At 33.4% G+C, this 21,150-nt stretch overlaps 2 pseudogenes; one reads left to right on the top strand and one right to left on the bottom strand.

The window, feature by feature from the left end:
• The first annotated feature begins 287 nt into the window (after window positions 1–287).
• Window positions 288–21,117, top strand: LOC120136320 (annotated as a pseudogene).
• LOC120136321 lies at window positions 7,439–10,870 on the bottom strand (annotated as a pseudogene).
• Window positions 21,118–21,150: the final 33 nt, after the last annotated feature.

Genomic DNA, 21,150 nt, shown 5'->3' with positions numbered 1-21,150 from the left:
CATGTTTTACAGACAATAAACTTAGAGGACATATTTACTAATGATTAAACTTCAAAGGATGGATTAATGTAGCGAGGAGCCAAAGGAACATGCTGCTCGAGCCTCGACGAAAACAAACTGATTCATAATCAGTTTACGGCGGTGGAACTGAACAATGTCGTCAGACTTCAATTTCTAATCCCCACAAGGGTAATACAGACCTTTCACTAAGGTTATTTGTAATTATTGTTTCACCACACCACTGCGTTCCATTGGTATTTAAATTCAAAACTCGAATCCCTCGCTCTCAGTCTCACACTAGTCAATGGCAGAAAAATGGAACAACACGCTACTCTTATTCTCTTCCATTTTTCTCCTTCTCCTTTCACTCTCCGCCGCTGTTTCCGCCCCTTTACAGCTGCAAACCCTATTGCCCCGCCCTCTTCCTTCTCCGCCCACATTATCATGGACAGACTTCAAACCCGAATCAGATTCCCTCGCTGAAATCGCGGAACTCAACACTGTTAGTTCCAACACCACACTGGAAATGCACTTAGAATTACATCACTTAGATGCTTTTTCTTCCCAAGAGACACCGGAGAGACTTTTCGTCCTTCGACTGCAGCGCGACGCTCTCCGTGCCGAGATGATCTACTCACTTGTTTCGAAGGCGGTTGCGCGTAAACCTCCACGCGCGCCTGGAGTTCGTTCGGGGTTCAGTAGTTCCATTATCTCCGGACTTGCTCAGGGTAGTGGAGAGTACTTCACGCGCCTAGGGGTCGGTACTCCTCCGAGGTATCTTTTTATGGTGCTCGATACAGGAAGCGACGTCGTGTGGGTTCAGTGTTCGCCTTGCAAGAATTGCTATTCTCAGACCGACCCGATTTTCGACCCGACTAAATCACGCTCGTTCTCTGGTATTCCATGCGGATCCCGCTCTGTCGTAGCTTAGAGTCGTCAGGATGTAATCAGCGTCGGATGTGTCTTTACCAAGTATCCTACGGCGACGGTTCGGTTACCTTTGGTGAGTTCTCCACTGAAACGCTGACGTTTAGAAAGAACAGAGTTGGACACGTGGCGCTGGGTTGCGGTCACGACAATGAGGGTTTGTTCGTCGGCGCAGCAGGTTTGTTAGGCCTTGGTCGGGGGAGATTATCATTTCCCACCCAAGCCGGACGACGCTTCAACCGGAAGTTATCTTACTGTTTGGTCGACCGTTCCGCTTCCTCTAAACCCTCCTCCATGATTTTCGGTGACGCTGCCATTCCCCGAACCGCCGTGTTCACACCTCTGCTAACAAATCCAAAGCTAGACACGTTCTACTACGTTGAACTACTTGGGATCAGTGTCGGCGGCGCACGTGTCCGCGGGGTGACGCCTTCTCTGTTCAAAATGGATCAAGCTGGCAACGGAGGCGTCATTATCGACTCGGGAACATCTGTCACCCGGTTGACGCGACCGGCTTACATAGCAACGAGAGATGCGTTCCGTATCGGAGCTTCGAATTTGAAAAGGGCGCCCGATTTCTCACTGTTCGACACATGCTTCGACTTGTCGGGAAAGACTTCCGTTAAGGTACCGACGGTAGTACTTCATTATAGAGGAGCGGACGTGTCATTGCCGGCAACGAATTATTTGATTCCGGTGGATAGCAGCGGGACCTTTTGCTTCGCATTCGCGGGTACCATGAGTGGTTTGTCCATAATCGGAAACATCCAGCAGCAGGGTTTCCGGGTGGCTTTCGATTTAGCGGGTTCTCGGATTGGGTTTGCCCCCCGCGGATGCGCTTAGACACGACTACGCTTCTTTTCTCTTTCAACAATGGGTAAGGGATACGTCTTTCCCTGCCTCTATTTTAATGTAAGAAGGGAAGAAAGAAATCTTGCATGGATTAGAATGAGACGAGAAGAGAGGAGGTAGATTGTTTAGATGAATCAATGTGGTTTTTTCACGGGTTGTCAGCTGTATTTGAAGATGAATGTACTCAAGTTTTAATTAATTACAAGTTGAGACTAACTTCCATTTTTTTGATTTACTGCCTGCTAGTAAATTGAGGGATCTCTTTCAGTGGACCTGGGCGTAGTAGCTCCCTTTTTAGCTTGGGCTACTCATTCACTTCAAGCATGTGTTAATCCACAGTTGAGCATATGGGCTACTCATTCAGTACTTCAAGCATGTGTTAATCCACAGTTGAGCATATGAATGAATAAATTTATTTTATAATTATTTCGTTCATATTCATCAGCAGTTGAGACATGGATGAATGAAACTCTCTGATATTGCACCCTCCACGTTGCTATGTCCATGATACAATAAAGGGACACTTGGGTGCATGCTCTAAGCCAGGGCCAAAATCACTTATTTTGGCTTTGCAGAATCGACAAATTTCACCTTCATGATTGGAACCAAGTTACAAAATGCTGGTTTTATGGCATGCCAGCATTTGCAATGAACAAAAGTGGGTGCCCCACTCAAAGCATGGGCGGAGTGGGACATGTACAATCATGTACCAAAAGAGTTGTGCTTTGCAGTGAAAAAGAGCAATGCAATTATATTTTTTTTCCGTGTAGTTCAGCTGTAAGGTAACCTAAAATAATATAAGACTAAAGAAATATACTTTACGAAAAATTAATATTTTTTTAATAATTTTAGTAGAGCGATATTTAAAATGATATTTTTTTATCGTAAATATTAATTTCGTTACTTAAATAATATTTTCGATAAAAAATAACATCTTAAATAATATTCTATTAAAATATTAAAAATTAACATTTTCGATAACATATTTTTTTAATACTGTTTTTTTTTAGACATTTTCTTCCCGTTAAAGAACAAAAAAGGTACCGCATGAGAACCTTCTGCTATGCAAAAAATTATTTCCTTCAAATATATTTTTTATCTGTCTTGAGAAATTATTTCAATTTATTGCTCAATTTTTTTCCTTTTGTTCAACTGTTATTGCTGATCAATTATAAAGCTGGCAAGATCTACCTTGGAAATTACGGCTTCAATGGGTTATGGTAATTGTCTCCTAATACTCCATTTGAATTATTTAATTTATTAAAAATAAGTAGTTAAGCAAAATAAATAAAATTAATATTAAAATTATTTAATATATTTTAATTTGTGTATATAAGTTAACTCGTTCATTGCACAAAAAATGTAAATTATTTATATTTATAATTCTAGAAGAGCACAAATTTATTAACAATTGGGTCTAAGCATGAGAAGTAGCTAATTCTAAAACCCATCCCATATTTGGTCCAATTCTTAAACAAAAATAGCAATATAGATCCACTTCATGTTCTTATCAGCATTCATTCTCTCTTTTTTTGTTGATAAATTATATGTGATTACTTTCGTTTTAGTTTTGTACACTTTTCCTTATCGAATATAAAAAAGAATATTTGGTCACTTTTTTTTTTTTTTAATGAAAACGTGATAACCTTATTTAACTTCCTCACTAGCAACAATCAAAATTTTAATGATTAAACATTTAAAAGTCATTAAAATAAGTGCTCACATATCATCAAATAAAAATGAATATGATCACATCTTAATGAAATAAAAATAAAAAAATGATTAAATATTATATTTTCTGAATTCAACGAGGAAAAATTGATCAATATTTACCACTTTTTTTTGCATCAAACAAAGTGAACCCCAAAGTTGTTGTCTTTCCAAGAAGGATTACCACCATCAGGAAATAACGGGTCAATTTTGGTGATTTTTCCATCTCCTTTTGCCATGGAGATTGATAGCATTGGTTTTTGTGACATCTTCGGATGCCATTGATGATGAGGATGAGATTCATCATTATCATAATCAGTTGTGCTCGTTTGTGAAGTCTCACAGCAACAACAGTGTTGTGTCATCAACGGTTCAGTCGAGCACCACCAGTGTCCATGAAACGTCTCTACGTTAAATCATAATTCTTTTTGTTAGAATTAGGGCTATTGATTGGAAAATTTTATGGGTTGGAGGATGGCATGTATCTAAAGTTGTATCTTTTGAGAATTTGATTTTTGGATCTTCTGTTGTTAAGTTTTGCTGTATAATTACAGTGCATGAATCCTTTCATATAATGATGAAATTCATAATAGCATCTCCATGAGTAGGATAGAAAAGGAGCAAATAGGAGTAGTCATGCTGCAAAAATTAGAAGTAAACAATGCATTTAATTGTTTTCATGACAGTTTACTAGGATATCTTGGACAATAAAATCATAAATATATGGTTTTCAATGGCAATAATTTCGCAGTAAAAAAAAGCATTTGAATTTTGGCTTAATCTAGAAAATAAAAATTCTGGTAAGATTGTTTGTATTTATAACTGAAGTAATTTAAAAATGTATTAGGGTATATGTTTTTGTTCATCACCTTAGAATGCTGGTAAACTAAACTGGGATTTCTCATCTCTTATAACGAATTCTCAACTTACTACCGGCGATTTAACGATTTGTTGTTCCACAGTGCCACAATGGGCATACTCTTGTTCAACCCGTAAAAGGTTACCAATCGGTGCCCCACTTGTAGACCGGAGTTCGGTGATATTAGGTGTCTGGCACTAGAGAAAGTAGCTGAATCGCTCGAAGTGCCTTGTAAATACACCTCACTTGGATGCCCGGAGATCTTCCCTTACTACAGTAAACTCAAACATGAGGCCTTATGTAACTTCAGACCATACAATTGCCTGTGTGCTGGATCAGAATGTGCGTTATTTTGGTATTCCGTCCCTTGTTGCTCATCTAATGGATCACCACAAGGTGGAAATGCATTCTGGATGCACGTTCAACCATCGTATGTGAAGTCTAATCCTCGGGAAGTAGAAGACGCCACGTGGATGTTAACGGTAAGAGCACTCTTCTTAAACCACCTTCGTCCTGATTGTGAACTGAACTATAATTAATAGACTGTCATCTATAAAGGTATTCCACGGTTTTGGTCAGACTCAGTACTTCTGTCTCCATTTCGAAGCCTTCCAGCTCGGGATGGGCCCTCTATATGGCATTCCTTCGTTTCCTGGGTGACGAGATCGAAGCCCGAAACTACAGTTGCAGCCTAGAAGTTGGGAAGGCACTGCAAGAAGCGTACGAGATGGCCACAAAATAATCACACAATATTAACATATAATACACTTTTAATAATAAACAAATATAAAATAAATGAAGTATTTATATTGTGATACTCAATTATGTAAAAATTGGACTATTTTTCAATTCTAGTATCTGTGAACTCTCTAACTTTAGAAATGAGATCAACTCTAAATTAGGAGAAATATATTATTTTTTTAAAATTCACCCAACACTGTCTGTTCTTATAAATATCAAACCTCCAGATTTTAAACATAATTATAATCATAAAAATAACTAAATAAGATTAGAGTGCAGAGATTCTCCAAGAAAATAAAAACGTTTATACTCAAACGCACTTTACATTTTTATCTTTTATGGAATAAAACAATTTCTTTGATACTGATCAGGCACACCTTTACTCTACTTGATCCGTTGAATCAATAAAAAAATTATATCATTTTGATAAACAATTAGTTAAATGTGTCAAAGTTGTAAATAATTTGTAAGGTTTTTTGGTAAAAAGCCTTAGAGACGCTGCTTTTGCTTTGAAGAGTGGAGGAGGTTTTGTAGGAACGTTGGGCTCACGGAGAACGCTAAACCCTTTCGGAGCTATAAACGATGACGTTTAATAACAAGATAAAGTAATCCTAGTACCATTCATTCACTACACCAACATCTTTTTCATGGAGGGAAGGATTCGATAGCGAAGCTCGTTTAGATCGCTTATCTCAATATTTTACAGCATAGTTACTCTCTTTACAATTGAGAAACGGCTTAAGCCTCCAATATTCATACAGAATTCAAGAATCCTCAACATTAACAGCAGGGCTACAATGAACATTACAAGAATATGCATCAAATGGTATCATGGGGTATGCATCAATGATCCAATAGAGCCTCTTTTTGCAATATTATTGATTCCATTAACACATGCTACATCTAATCATATTGACATAATGATTTACACATATAACACTAATTATATTATTAATTTGGAGATCTATAATGAATTTGTTGATATATTAATACTGTTCAATGTAGTACAATTTAATGGATAATGATTATTCCAGCATTTATATCATATCTAAATCTACTCATATAATATCAATACGTCATGAAAACTTCCTAATTTTTTTGTATAATTGATCTTGTGAAAATACACACTGAACATAAGCCATTCACACCAAATATGCAACTTGACATCTAAGACATATTTCTAACGTTTTTTTTTACAATCAGACACAAGCATTTCCATATATCACAATTCCAACAATAATTAAATCTCTCATATATAATTATGGCATAGTTACAACTTTAAACACGCCAAACATTCTCAAAGCCATGAATGTACTATCACATATATCAAGTGTATCTATAAGAATTTTCAACCTGCACATCATAACATGTTATAAACTTGTCATGTTTCCCTATACTCGTATGACATTGACAAGACCAATCATATTTTCACATCAATTAACATTCTAGGGTATGGCAGCCATCTACTAGGACAACAACGCACATCATAATCTCATGAATCATTCTAAATTTCATAGGTATCACAACTTAAGTTATCACAAGCACATTTATATATATATATATATATATGCATGCCAGAAGTTCATCACTTAATTTCATAATCCCATATGTACATTTCAGTAGATAAAATATTTTCAAAAACAGCTCATTTTTTTGTATTAACAATTCATTTTCTAAAAAAATTATTGATGTTGATTTGATGTAAACATTTTAAATTGAAGTTTTTCTTACTCTAGAATGAAGTTGATGTGCCTGAAGTTTTAAATTTGATCTAGATTTATAAATAATATTTTTAGCATAGAATTATTATTATTATCCGAGTCAAAATATTGTTATCCAAGAAACAACTTAAAACCAACCCAAATATATTTTCATGTCTAATGGTCAATCTAAATTTGTAGTAAATAGGTAATAAAATGATTATTAGTTAACCCAATTTGACTAATGTAATGTAATTTGAGACATTAGCCACCTACCATCACCAATAAAAAAATATATTAGGTGAGAGGTTCAAATTTTAGCACCTAAGCTACCATCCCTTTCGTTATCATTGCACGATAACCACCGTTGTAAGCATAATAAACAAATTGAGTGCAACTAAGAAATTGAAATAATTAGGGAATGAAATGAGGCAGTTACACATTACTAAAAATGAGAGACTAGAAGAGCACACACATCATCCCAAACATCAAATGCAAACAAAGGTGAAATGGATTGACAGATGAGCAACCAGATTCATGTTGATCCAAAACATAGTAGGAAACCTATCAACTAATATTTAAAGTTGAATTTTATTGCATACTAAAGCTCAATCAAACAAACTTACTGAGATGAGCTGTTCTACACACCACAGAGAAAACACAATCAATATCACAGAGAAGGCTTCGAAATTGCTTCTCTACTTTTATGCAGAGGTGCACAACTTGTGTTTCTAGAATTATTCCTTCATCCTCGTCGACACAGCACGTGAATGAGGAGTTTAAAGCGGCAACGTTCGCTAGAAAAACATGGGAAGAAATTATGAACAGGCTTGTGCAAGCTTCTAAGCTCATTTGCAAGACAAAAAAGGTTAAGAAGATCACCCCTACTTTACCTTTCTCTCCATCCCCTTGGCCTACAAATTACCACACCTCATAAATATTAAGTTGAATTGGCACCGTTTCAGTCTGATATTCTAATCTCGACTCCTAAATGTCCTTCACCATCTCGTATGTCACAAATGCAATAGCTATTGAAGGTACAACCTGGAAAAAAAAAAGAACACAAATATTAGAAAATGACCGTTTTAAGATGATATTTGTATACTCAATTCCACCAAAGAAAAAAATAGCAAGGAATTAAGTAGGTTCATTTCAATACTACACCACTACTTGTAGTAGAAGGATGGAGATGTAACTGGATACAAGATTTATAAGCCATTAGGGGAAGACAGAAGTTGTTCACATTGGTTACACAAAAAGCTTAATGGGGCAAACTTTTGCGAAAATATGCAAGTTAACCATTTCACGCATTCAACCAACACAGGATCAATACTTTAACTAGATTGTCAGTCTAGTCTAGCCCATATCAACGCCTAAACTCATCAAGATAAAAATAAATAATATGCAGAGGTCTAAAAGCTCATAAATTTGGTCTATGATAATGCAAAACAGGAAAGTATCATTATTTTTCTCAAAGAACCGAAAAACAAAAGATTAAGGATGAAATATTTCTCCCATGCAACCGTTTTTTATAGACATCTCATCCAAAACTTAAACTAAAATTTCTTATCAGAGAACCAACCAAATGGGAAACAGTATTCCTGCATGTATCCACATTTGAATAAATGAATTGAAAGACACCAACCTTCACGGAATTAGGGACCAGACCCTTGTATAATGCTCCAAAGCCTTCATGCCTAACAGTTTTCCTGAAAGCATCAAGCATGCCAGTATATTCAAGAGTGGCCCTCCCATCACCAGTGACAACTGAGGCCGCATCTTTCCATCCTACCATTTGCATTCTTCTGCGAATCACATCCAGAGGATAAGCAACAGTTTGGCCTACAGTTCCAGCAGCAGCCCCACAAGCAAGCCTGGTGGTCACGCTCAACTCAGAGTCTTCGACCATCCCAAATGGTCTACTTTTGATTAACCAATCTTTTAGAGATTCATACACAGCAAAGTTGAGGCCCACATATGGAATCTGCAATCATAAGATTAGTTCAAATCAACATACAAAAAATAAAGCATTCTCTTTGCCAGGGGGTATGCAGTGGGAGAAGCTTTTTCTAATGAGTGTGGATCTCATAATTATGTGACCCTTAGAAAGAAATCACTTCTCCCCATTTCTCTATTTTAATCCATTATCTTTGGCACAGAAGGCGAGCACTCATGATATCCACAACATTCAAAACCATTTGACGATGAAACACCAAATAGAAGAACTAAATCACTCACAACTCCTATGACTGAAGGGAGCCAACCCTTGTACAATGCTCGTGCGCCTTCTTCCCGCAACACAGTGGACAGAGCATGGAACATTCCTCTATACTGATAAGGAGAGCTCTCTGTCTGCGATATACACAACTAAATGATTAAATGCTCAGCCGATCGGCAACAAACAATTTGATACATCAAAGAAAGAATATGTTGCAGTTCAAAAAGAAATCAATATTCTGTAAAGAATTAAGTAGAATTCAAAATTTTTCTGACGCTTTATATTCCACTAAAAAGTGTAAATCATGCATCTGTGGAAATGATATTTTAGAGACAATACCTGTACAGTGAGCCTGCTGCCCCGTACCATGTCAATTGGATAAGTTGCAGACATGGCAATTATTCCAGCACATGCTCCAGCTCCAAGGCGTAAAAGAGGAGTGAGTTGAGCATCCTCTGCAAAATTGATTGCAGTAACAGAAAAGCATCATATGAGCTTCCAAGATTTTAAGTGCATCTTAACATAAATTTCATGATTTATAACATCCTCGTAGGACGAGAGCATTCCCATAAATGCAGTCAAATGAACCTAAAACATAACTGAGGTCTATGTCTATCATATAATGCAAACATGAGATGACTACTCAGCAAAAAGATTTTGACAATATTAACCATACCATTGCCAGTTTGCTGATACAGATATAGGATTCCCCTGTCACAAACAATAACAAGGAACAATCAGCAGCGGAAACATAAACGTTTCCTTCAGTTCAAAACTTGAACATGCGTGGTAGGTGCAGCGCAAAGAAAAGAAAACTTTGCACTCTCAAGGAACCCTAATGCTGATGGATTGCAATTGCATAACCAAAGACAATGATACATAGTATTATTAGATATGCTTTTTGTCCAAAGTCACAAATTCACCGATTATCAATATTGCGCGGAATAAGTAAAGTTTAGTTTTAAAAACAATAAACAATATCAGTATGATAAATTGATTGAACAGTGTTTAGAGATCCTACTTTGACGCTTGCTCGTAGCTGAAGAACTTGACCGCCGAGTTTGGAACAATGCGTGCACAATTAGTACCGTTGCCTTTGAATAATCCGCGTAAACCTTCTGTTCTCCAAATGTACTTCAAGCCTTGAATTGTTCCATTGTATTTTATACTATGTGGATTCTGAACCTGCAATTGAAGGAAAAAAAAAAGGGAGAAAAAGTTAATTAAGAAAATAAAAATTTTAATTTCATTGATCTAGACAAAATGAAAATGAAACTAAAACAAAATGAACCTGAAGTAAGATTTTTTAACGTTCCAAAGGAGCAACAGCAGTTCGTGACCTGCATGTAAAAAGACAAATTAAACAAAAGATCCATTTTCGGTTTCCTTCAAAAGTTGAAAAATCAGTGTCGTCGGAGACATTTTCAGTCGACACAAACAATCACTCCATAGAGTGAAAGAGAGAGAGAGAGAGAGAGAGAGCTCACACTCCACCGGCTACGCCGCCAGCAACGAGAGACTTGCAGATGCTAAGTATAGCATAGCTAGGGGCCTCAACACCCTCCCTCGCGAGCTTCGCTTCCTCCGCCAGATTCACGATCGTCGACACCGCCGTTTCGCTAGTCTTCACGTCCTCCGAAGCCATTAAAAACCAAAAACAGTAATAAAAAAACAGAGTAAAAAGGCAAGTCCCTTTCTCGCTACAAAACCCCACGAAATCTATCGGGATATCAGTTAGGTATTTCCAGCCGTCAATAGGATCAGAATTCCGAAGCAATTCACAGTGAAACGAAGCTCCGCATTCCTCTCTTGCCCTTGTTTTCTAGTTTTTGTGTTAGAGGTGTTGTTGTGACGGATGGAGGACGTGAGACCTCATGTTCAACTATTTGAGAGCGTGTGGGACGTTGCAAACAGCGCGTGTGTTTGGACAAGTTTACTGTAGAAGGTGAAAGGTATACGGTGTGTCACGTGGAGGGATCTAATAGTGCTTTGTTAGGTGGGATTCCTGCAAGATTTTGAGGCGTGTTTGGGTTAAGTCGAAAACGGGTTAATCAACGTTGTTCACCGATTTAATTAAAATTCAAGTTGAAACATTCTTGCACTGAATCGGTGACTTCGGTGATAAAATAATTTATTATTATTTTTTAAAGTGTCGAGTTTAAACATAAAAAATTTTAGGTATACGTATTTAATATCAAAAGGTTGAGAATTATCTTTGAATAAATATTATATTGTATTTATCTTATATTAATAAAAAACATTAATCACCATATTATTATATCCTTCCTATTTCGTTCATCATATTTTTTCCTATATAAATGATTATTAATATTATTTTATTTTATTTTGATAGTTATATTATTCTTCATGCATACCTAAGTTCAAACAATTATATTTATAAAATATGCATATTATCAATAAATTTAAAAATTATAAATTAATATTACCTTATAATTACATCAACTATTAAAAAAATCTAATTAAAACTCAAGTAGAGTACATGTATTCCCAGCTCATTTTCATGAGTAAATTGGATTTATAATAATAAACCAAATTTGTAGAAAGGGAAGCCAAACGCAACATGGCATTTGGTGATAGCTGGGCAGGAGGAGGAAAGTGATTGGGCGAGCAGAAAGCCCCATTATAATCCGCTGGTCTCGACAACATCTTATTATTATTATTTTGGTAAATTCGATAACATCGTATTAGATCTCCGAAAAGATGGAAGCGAGAAAAAGGAACTAACACTACTCGCGAGTAGCTGAGAAAATTATCAAATGGCCACGTTTGTTCATAGGTATTCATTTTTTGTCACAAAATTATAAAAAGTAACATTTTGATCACTTAGTTATCGATTTATAACAATTTGATCATTAGAACATCAAATTCCTTTAATTTGATGATGCAGTATGTTAGTAAAAGGAGTTAATTTTTAATTTGACCATTGAAGTTTAGATAAAATCCTAATTTGACCTATAAATTTTAGATATAATATCTATTTAACTCTTAAACTTTAGATAAAATATCAATTTAATCCCTAAATTCAATCATTATTTCCCCCGCCAACCAACGCTTACCATCATTTCCAATCAGTATCGATTATCCTCTGTCGTTGTCATCAACAACGACTGTTGCACTCTAAAATTTCTAATGTATTTATTTTTACCCTATTGAATTTAAATCCAATGTTCGTTACATTGGGGAAAAATCTATAACTTCACAAATTTAATGATACGAGGCGATTCTATTTGGTGCTGAACATGATCACATCATTTAATGTCCGTTCCCGTTTGCCTTTATTTGATAGTTGTTTATATCATAAGCACCCAATCATCCAAACAAAGCAAAGCTTTGAAGCTGATGTTACTTGTCAAATTTACCTGTTCGGCTTCAATTTCTTGTTCTCATCATTTGATAACTACATTATATTTTATCTGTTACTTGGAAAATTTACATGTTCGGCTATATTTGTCATAAGCACCCAATCATCCTTAGAGCCAATAGCAGTGTAGTTTTATCTGTAGCAAAAGTAAACTTAATAGTTGCACCTGTATTTACACAAATCATCGTCAAGAAGTTTCCAAATGCAAGTTCCAAAGTTTGATTTATTGACTTATGTTTTATTAATGCCTTGAGTACTTGATGAAAAGTTGTTGCCCAAGGAGCACCATTCATTTTCATAACACAAACCACTAATAAAGTCAAAATAGTTTGAAACACATGTTTAGTGTTCAATGTTATTTAGACAGGCTATTGGACTATTTTTGACATCCCATAAAAATAAAACCCGCATCCAAGAGATAAAAAAAATGAATTGAAAATTTTGAGATTTACTGGTTATCATCACCGTGATTGATAATGAGAGAGTTTAGTTGGATCTATAGTTTAAATTGATATTTTTATCTAAAGTTTAGGAGTTACATTAAATTTTTATCTCAATTTTAGAGATTAAATTAAAAAATTAACCTCTTTTACTAACCGTATATTCATCAAACTAGCAACATTTTATGTTTTAGTGACTGAAAAGTTATAAATAGATAACATAAGTGACTGAAATATTATGTTTTAAATTCAATGACTAGAAGTGAATATTTATGAAATAAAAGTGACCATTTCAGTGGTTGACATGTATTTTAATGTGGATTGCGTTTGCCAGAAACGGAAACATAGATGATTATTTGACGGCGTTGCTCAGTTGCCACGTCATGAATAAGAGCCGCTCTGAAAATATTAAATACTAGTAATAATTGAAAGGTTCAATATAAAAATAAGTGCCCATATATATATATATATATATTAATTTTGGTGTTTAGTTTTTTTGTCAATTTAAGTATTCAACTTACAAAAATGATACTTTAAGTGTTTACATTATAAAAATGATTCTAAAAAACTGTTAAAAATTAGTCAACCAATTAATATATAACACATGGCTTAAATTTTAATTTTCTTTAATTTTTAAAAAATAAAATTTATGAATTTAAGAAAGACCCTCATTTTTTTTTATTTTTTAGATAATTCCCCAAAATTCTTCAAAAGATCTCATTTACCATTCAATATCACCCACTAGCATCATCACCCATCACTATTATCGTCGTCGATCACCTACTCACATGCTGACAGGGCCGGTCCTGACATTTTAAGGGCCCTAGGCAAAATAAGAGATAAGGGCTCCTAAAAACATATGGGCGCTACCATGCTCGAAAAGGAAAAAAATTATATATTTGAAATGCTAGATCTGGGTTTTAGAAGAATTATCACAGTAAAAAAAGTATGTAATATGCTTTATACGAACTAAAAGTAAATATAATGGTTTGCAAGATAAGAAATGAACCAATAAAAAAAACATGCATTCGAACAATAAAAAAAACATTGAGTAATAAGTAACCTTTGAAATCTATTATTCCTTGAAGATGAGTTTACAGTGTCTTTGTAAGGATTTTTTTCGAATCCCCTTTACATTTTGTTTTCTTAGGCCCTTAAATACCCAGTTACAATCGAATAAAAAACTATTCCACTTCCTTGTGTTCTGTTTTTTTTTGCAGGTGAGTGGGATGTGTTGGAGCTCATTAATGTTTTTATATATCCTCATAATGTGTTGCTCCCCATTGTTGGTAGAGAAAAACTAAACTAATCTTCCTTGCTTGGCGTGCTCCCGGATATGCGTGAGTGGGTGGGAATATGGGCACTAGTGTATAGTGGAGCATGGGTAGGGTCTTGATATGCTCAATTATGGTGCTTCATACGGGGAAAGGCATGGGTAAAAGGTGAGTTTTGAATTAAAAAAATGATGTGTAAGAAGCATGGAGTGGGGTTTGAAATAAAAACAATGGTGTTTATAGTTAAATTATATAAAAATATTTTTTTTAATTATTAAACTTAAAAATATTTTTAAGAATGGCCCTCCTCTAAACTTGGGCCCTAGGCGGTCGCCCTCCTCGCCTACACTCAGGGCCGGGCCTGCATGCTGATCACCCATCATCTCACATTCATTAATCGGTCATTGCCCTTATCGTCGGCAGCTAATTGAGCTGCTTTCCATTTACTTTAATACGCCAATTCGTTTCAATGCTTTGGGCGAATTGCATTTGCTCTAATGCCTTGGGCTTTGTTTTAAATAGCAAAGAATCGAACGATAACAGTCAGCATGAGCTCTTACTGCTTGAGAATTTTAGGGCTGTGTCATTTGGGGATTTAGGGAGATTTGGAGATTTAGAGGTGATGGTAAGGTGGATAATTGGCAGTGGAGTCCGGAAACCATTTGATAGACGACCGACGATGATGGTGGCGGCCGAAGATGGTCAACGGTGATAACGGGGTCTGAAAATAGGAGTTTAGGTTTTTGTTGTTGATATTTTAGATAAATTTGGGGGCTTGTTTAAAATAAACATTTTAAGTTTTTCTTTTAAAAATATTTTTTCAAAAATTTATAAACACATAATGTGTCACATTTTGAGTGATTGATGGAATTTTTTAACGGACATGACGAATCATACACTTAAAATAGTAACGTTGAAAACATTAAGCACCTATATTGACCGGAAAAAGTTTAAGTATCTAAATAGATAAATGTGTATAGTTTGAACATTTTTTATATTAAACTTTATTAAAATATGTAAATAAATAAAGTTAGTAGATTTATTTATTAGGAATTATATATCCAATACATTCAATTAAAAATTTGTCCAAATACTATATTATAATAATATACATAATTTTTAGTTTTGACGTAAATTATGATATTTTATGTTGATGTTTATTTTTGTATATATGATATTAAATTAAGGTTTATTATAAAATTATAATTGTGTTCAAACAAATTCCTAAAACGTTCTGTTTGGTTGATATTTTTTTTTTGTAACGTATATATATTCCATGTGATATATGATTTGGAAAACTATAATTTGTTATGCGATTAAATTTATATTATATTTGGCGTGCCTCATCAATTCTAATATTTGTATAACATTTATATCATTGAATTTACGTTATATAACTTTTTATTTTTTTTGAATAATTTAAAATGATTATAGGATAATATCAGTTTTAATTTTTTTAAATTATTGATGATGTAAATATATTTACAAATAAAATCACTTAAATTTAAAATCTTTAAAAAATAATATTCTTTTTAATCGCTTACCTCATTTAATATTATTGAAAACAGAAGAACTAATAGGTAGAAACCATGAGCAACAACTTCGGAAGAAGGACATTGGGCCGCATCTTCCTTGGTGAATATCTTCAAATCCCACGGTTGTCATCTAATTTTCTGAACATAATCCGACAATACAATCCGCGTTCTTGAATTTTTAGCACATGATGAATTCTAAAGGTTCAAAATTTGAACTAATTTCATATATTTTTTCTGTTCGCGGGGGAGTAGGAATTGTAACTTTTCATACATTGCAATTTACAAGTAACAAAATTCGCTGTATCTACTATAGTAATTCTACATTGCAGCATAATCCACTGTGCTTCTCTTTGCTAGGTAGAGTTACGAACAAACCAAACGTTTAGTGAATAGTTTGTGAACCGTTCTATGAGAATTTTGTTTCTCTATTAAACAAACGAACATGAATAAGATTATTTGTTTGTTTAATTAAATGAACGAACAAGAACAAAGGCCTTGTTCGTTCATTTACATTCGTGAACGTTCGATAATCCATTCATTTATGTTCGTTTTCGTTCGGTAATTCACTCATTTATGTTCGTTTGTTTAATTAAATTTATATTTATGTTCTATTATTTATATTCTTTTAAGAATTTTTGATTGATTTAAAAAAATATATATTTTATGTATGTTTATTATTTTAATGAATGAACATGAATAAAATCAAATAAAAAATTATATTTATTTAATTATTCGTATTCATTCGTTTATTCGGTTAAAATTAAATAGTCGAACATAAATACACCCTCATTTAAGTTCGTTATAGTTGCTTACAGGTCTATTGGCAGGGACTTAAGGTAAACATTTCAACGTCCACTAGCATCAATATTTTTAAAGTCAATTAGTTTGCTTTCCACGAAGCATAAAGTAAGAAATAATTATTATTATGTGTATATATGTGTAGCAGTTTAAAAGAAGATAAATAATTTTTTTAATATTATATAAATAAATATTTGAATAATTTGTAAAAAATGTGAGGGCATGAAACATGCTAATCCTCTTTATATATATATATATATATATAATTTTAAGCAATGCGAATTTAGGGATGGCAAAGGGGAGCGGGTGTAGATATTTATTCCCCAATCTTTATATCTATCTAATATTTTCATATTCACTATCTATAACGAATAAAACTTTTTAATTCCTCAACCGTTCATGCGAGTACATTCTCAACTCTACCCCACACCCACTACTTAACTAAATACTCACTATCTATCTTATACATGTCGGACAACAAGTCAACAACCTCACATATTACTTTAGCAATAAAACATAAAACAAACACATCCATTAATAAGCATAATAAAATATTTATACCTTAACATTTGGTTAAATTACAAGTCATGTCTTATAAAATCTTAAGATTTATATAATAATCTCTAAAATTATACATAAATTCATAATGATCCAAAATTTATATGTTGGATAGTTAGTGGGCGGGCGGATACGGAATGAGTGAGGCCTCAAACCCATCACCTACCCACTATCCACGACGAGTATGACTTTTTATCCACACCCACCTCAATTAGAGAATAAACAGTGCGAAATTCACGAAATTGTACTCATCTACCATATTTTTTTAACGTATTTATTGATATTATAATGTATTAAATACGTTCAAGAAAATTGCAAAGCATATGTCAGATGTAGCTTTTGGTATATCATAATCAAGGCCATACTTGGGAATTTCCTAGTGATTTCTCTCGATGGAACATTACACTGTGATATATATCTATGCACTGAAAAGTTCACTAAGTATCTATTTATCCCCTAAATAAAATCAACTGTTTATTTTTAAAAAGAAAAAGAAATTGGAATCATATATATGTTGGTGTTCTCATAATGAAATTGGAACCATATATATCTTTAAAATCAAGATTTACCTTGCATATCCAGCTCTTGGGACTTTATGGGAACACCAACATCCATCGTGTCCCCCCTGCTTCTAAGTTCTTTCTTGTCTACAATTTTGAAACCTACATGACAACCCTAAACAACAAATTCCAGATATGAGAAACAGCATCCAATTTATATAGACAAATGTTTATCTTATAACCGAGAAAAAGATGACGCTGATAAAAATTTCGTCATAATAACAAAATACGACATCTAATCAATACAATTTTCGATTATTCAACAAAATTATTAGTATTAAAGAAACTCTAAATTCTCCGGTACAACCTATACAACACAATACACGATATCAAACTCCAAGTTATTTGAATAAACTGGCTTGGATTGAATTGGACAAATTATGGAATGAATTAGGTACCTTTAGAAACTTAGAAATAATTAAATCAATCGATACATAATAAATATGAACTGAAATAAAGTATTTTAAGCTAAAACTTTAAAGCTAACATGTTAAAGTAAACAGTCAATAGATACAAGTCAGAGAGCTTACAGGTCGAGTTTGATTATAGGACGATTATGGATCTGATTCGGGTTACAAATGTGAGTGTGCTTCAGGTCAGTTCAAAGAATCACTTTCAGGACAATCAACGAATCATATATGGATCAAATTCAAACAACAAGCCAAATTCAAGTTAGATTTGTTTAAAGAAGAAAAATATAGTAATAGGACGATTATCTTCAATTTTATATATCAAATGCACATTAAATCTATTAGAAATAACTACTTTTATTTATCAAATGGGAGGCGGAGGAAGGATGAATAGGACGATTATAGTTGTATCTAGGGATGGATCAAGGGGTGGGCGGACAGACGTCTCCTGAAAATTTAAAATTATCATATATTTTATATTTTTTCTATGTATTTTCTCTGAAAAAACATGTTTCCTCTCCTTAGAACTCTATAAGCTCATCTCCTCTTAAAATTTTAAAAATTAGCATCTCTAACATAGAATTCTATATCTATTCCCGATTGTATCCTATCCAACATTCATGGATTATTAGTGATATTCAATTTTTAACATATCAACAAAGTTAAATGAGACAAAATATTCCAATAGTGAACTAGTGAGATTTCCTATTATTCCATTTTCATTTTTAAGACCACATTAAAATACATAAATAACGGTGGAAAAAATATTAGGACAAATAATGTAACTCAATGTTTAAAGATATATTTGGAAGTTTTTTATATAATGTCCAAATTGTTCATATTCCTTCAAATTCTTAAATAATCATTACTTTAATAATTTAGAATGGTTAAAAAATAGTGTTTGTTTAGAATTTCTTTTAACATATTGATAATACACACACTTTACAGATATAACTGTTTGAATACTAATTTTTTAAAATAATATTTTTATATCATTGAAATCATTTAATAAATTTTAAATATTTATTATTAAAGAATAAATAATTAAGTTGATTACATCGAAAACATATATGATAATTGTTATGAATAAAATATCAATTGATATAGCTGCATGCATGTGGCATGTGACAGTAATTAATGACACTCATAGTTGCCAATAGATTTGGACATAAAGAGATTGCTTGGCGAAGATTTGACCAATGTCGACAATCGACATGCAGGAAAGAACATGTACGTTGGAAGAGTAGGACACGTAGTGCATACTTTTTTTTTAAAAAAAATCTATAAGATTAATATAGTTTATAAGCCATTGGGGCATGTTATGTATTCGAATGGCTTATGTTCAGCAGCCATTTCAGTCGGTGATGGTGCTATAGGACAAAGAGCTCCAAGTGCGGCAGGCACTGATGTATGTTTTGCAGCAAAGTTAAATCAAGCAATTAAAGAGAAAGGCAGACGTTTAACACGTGATGATAAAGGAAAAAAGAAACTAGTATTATTTTAACAAAGATTACAACTTCAGAGGGTCAGTCGACTTGATCTTGTCGTGGTATTGGGGAAGGGCAAAGGTTAACGGCCAAAGCAGTCTCACCACGTGAGTAGCCATTTTGTTTCTTTCATTTCTTGTTACGGCGGAAACAATTATTTTTCTCAAGGCGGGCTGAGGGTACGGGTGAAGCGGTCAACTCTCTAAAAATTTCAAAGTACTAAATATTTAGATATTTTATTGTATTAATTTTTATTGAATATCTGTTTTCATCCCTCAAATTTTATGAGTTTGTCATCCAACATAAAATCTTACGTTCGTCTATATTTATCCTCTCATATTTAACTTGAATCATTGAGCAATAAAAACCCTATTTCTCTATTTTTGTAGTAAGTACTGCTTGATTAAATATAGAATCTAAAGAATTATCTTATCGAAATTTGCACGAAATAGTCGTACGTATTTGATTTCGGCGCATATATGAAGCTCGAAGAACACGTGCTTAAAAATCATCAGTTAAATTAGAATTTTGAAAACGACATTCAAAGCTGCTGCTTGCATAATTGCTTTGGCCGGTAGGAATGGAGACCTTTGAAAACGACTACAACTTGTTTGTTCCAAACCCAACTTCTTTTTCGGGATGCATCTTAACTTCGATTCAATTATTTTTTTTTATAGATACACATAAAAATACTCTATCAATATATTTTTAAGTTTATATCTTTAAAGCTTATTTCTTTTCTTTTTTTCACGTAGCCCAGTATTTTTTACCAAAAGTCTAAGCATTTAATCTCATTGTATGTCCAAATAAATTCAAAGTCTGTTATATCCGTAAACGTTTTATTAATCCATAAATATTGAATATAATGACAAGATATATTGTATTTTAAAAGGAAAGATCAAATTTAAACTTTAAACATCATTTTATCAAGATAATTTGTCATGCCTTAACATGATTTCGTAAAATAAATATAAAATTATTAAATATTAAATTAAAATGTTTTCACTAGCCGTGATATATATATTTGAATATTTTTGTACACCTCAACTTTGCAGTAGTCAATCGTACACAAACAACTATATCTTAATTATAGAAATAAAAACATGTTTGAAAATGCAGTGGTTCCCTATCAAGATAAAGGCCTAACCATCTTTTCATCAATCACCAAAATATTACCCCATATTCAAAGACAACGGGGATTTTTCCTCTCATATATGTAGAAGAGAGTTAGATTTGTGTTGGTTATCATCTCGGTTGTCGGTTATTCAGGCTTTTCTGCATAATGCATGCAGATTGCAGAACAAAACGTAATAGTATCTTTTTAATATAGGGTAAATTTTAAATTTTACCAATCAATTTTATTCTCACTCATATTTTAGTCATTAAAGTTTAAGAACTTTTAATGTAATCGTTCAACTTTAAAGATTAATTTCCCTTGACCATTCTATCATTATCTCTCTAACTCTAATTTGTCATGGTATTCTTTTTATTAATTTTTGAGCTGCCGCTTGGCCCTTTTCTTTTATAGTAAGATTACTTGAATGAAATAAAAGGATCTAGAAAGATTAGGTTAGCGTTTCAGCTTCACTTCAAAAATAATACTTTAACATGTTTTTAATAACTTTGCTGCATGTCTTGGATATGAGGAAATTAAAGTGGAAGAGGACTCATTGCTTGTTATGCTAGCTCTTCAAAACAA

The sequence above is a fragment of the Hibiscus syriacus genome, unplaced genomic scaffold (genome assembly GCF_006381635.1).
Source record: "Hibiscus syriacus cultivar Baekdansim isolate YM2019G1 unplaced genomic scaffold, ASM638163v2 tig00110622_pilon, whole genome shotgun sequence".
Classification (NCBI taxonomy): Eukaryota; Viridiplantae; Streptophyta; class Magnoliopsida; order Malvales; family Malvaceae; genus Hibiscus; species Hibiscus syriacus.
Note: the sequence above shows the minus strand (reverse complement) of the source record. Positions and strands in the feature narration are given on the sequence as shown.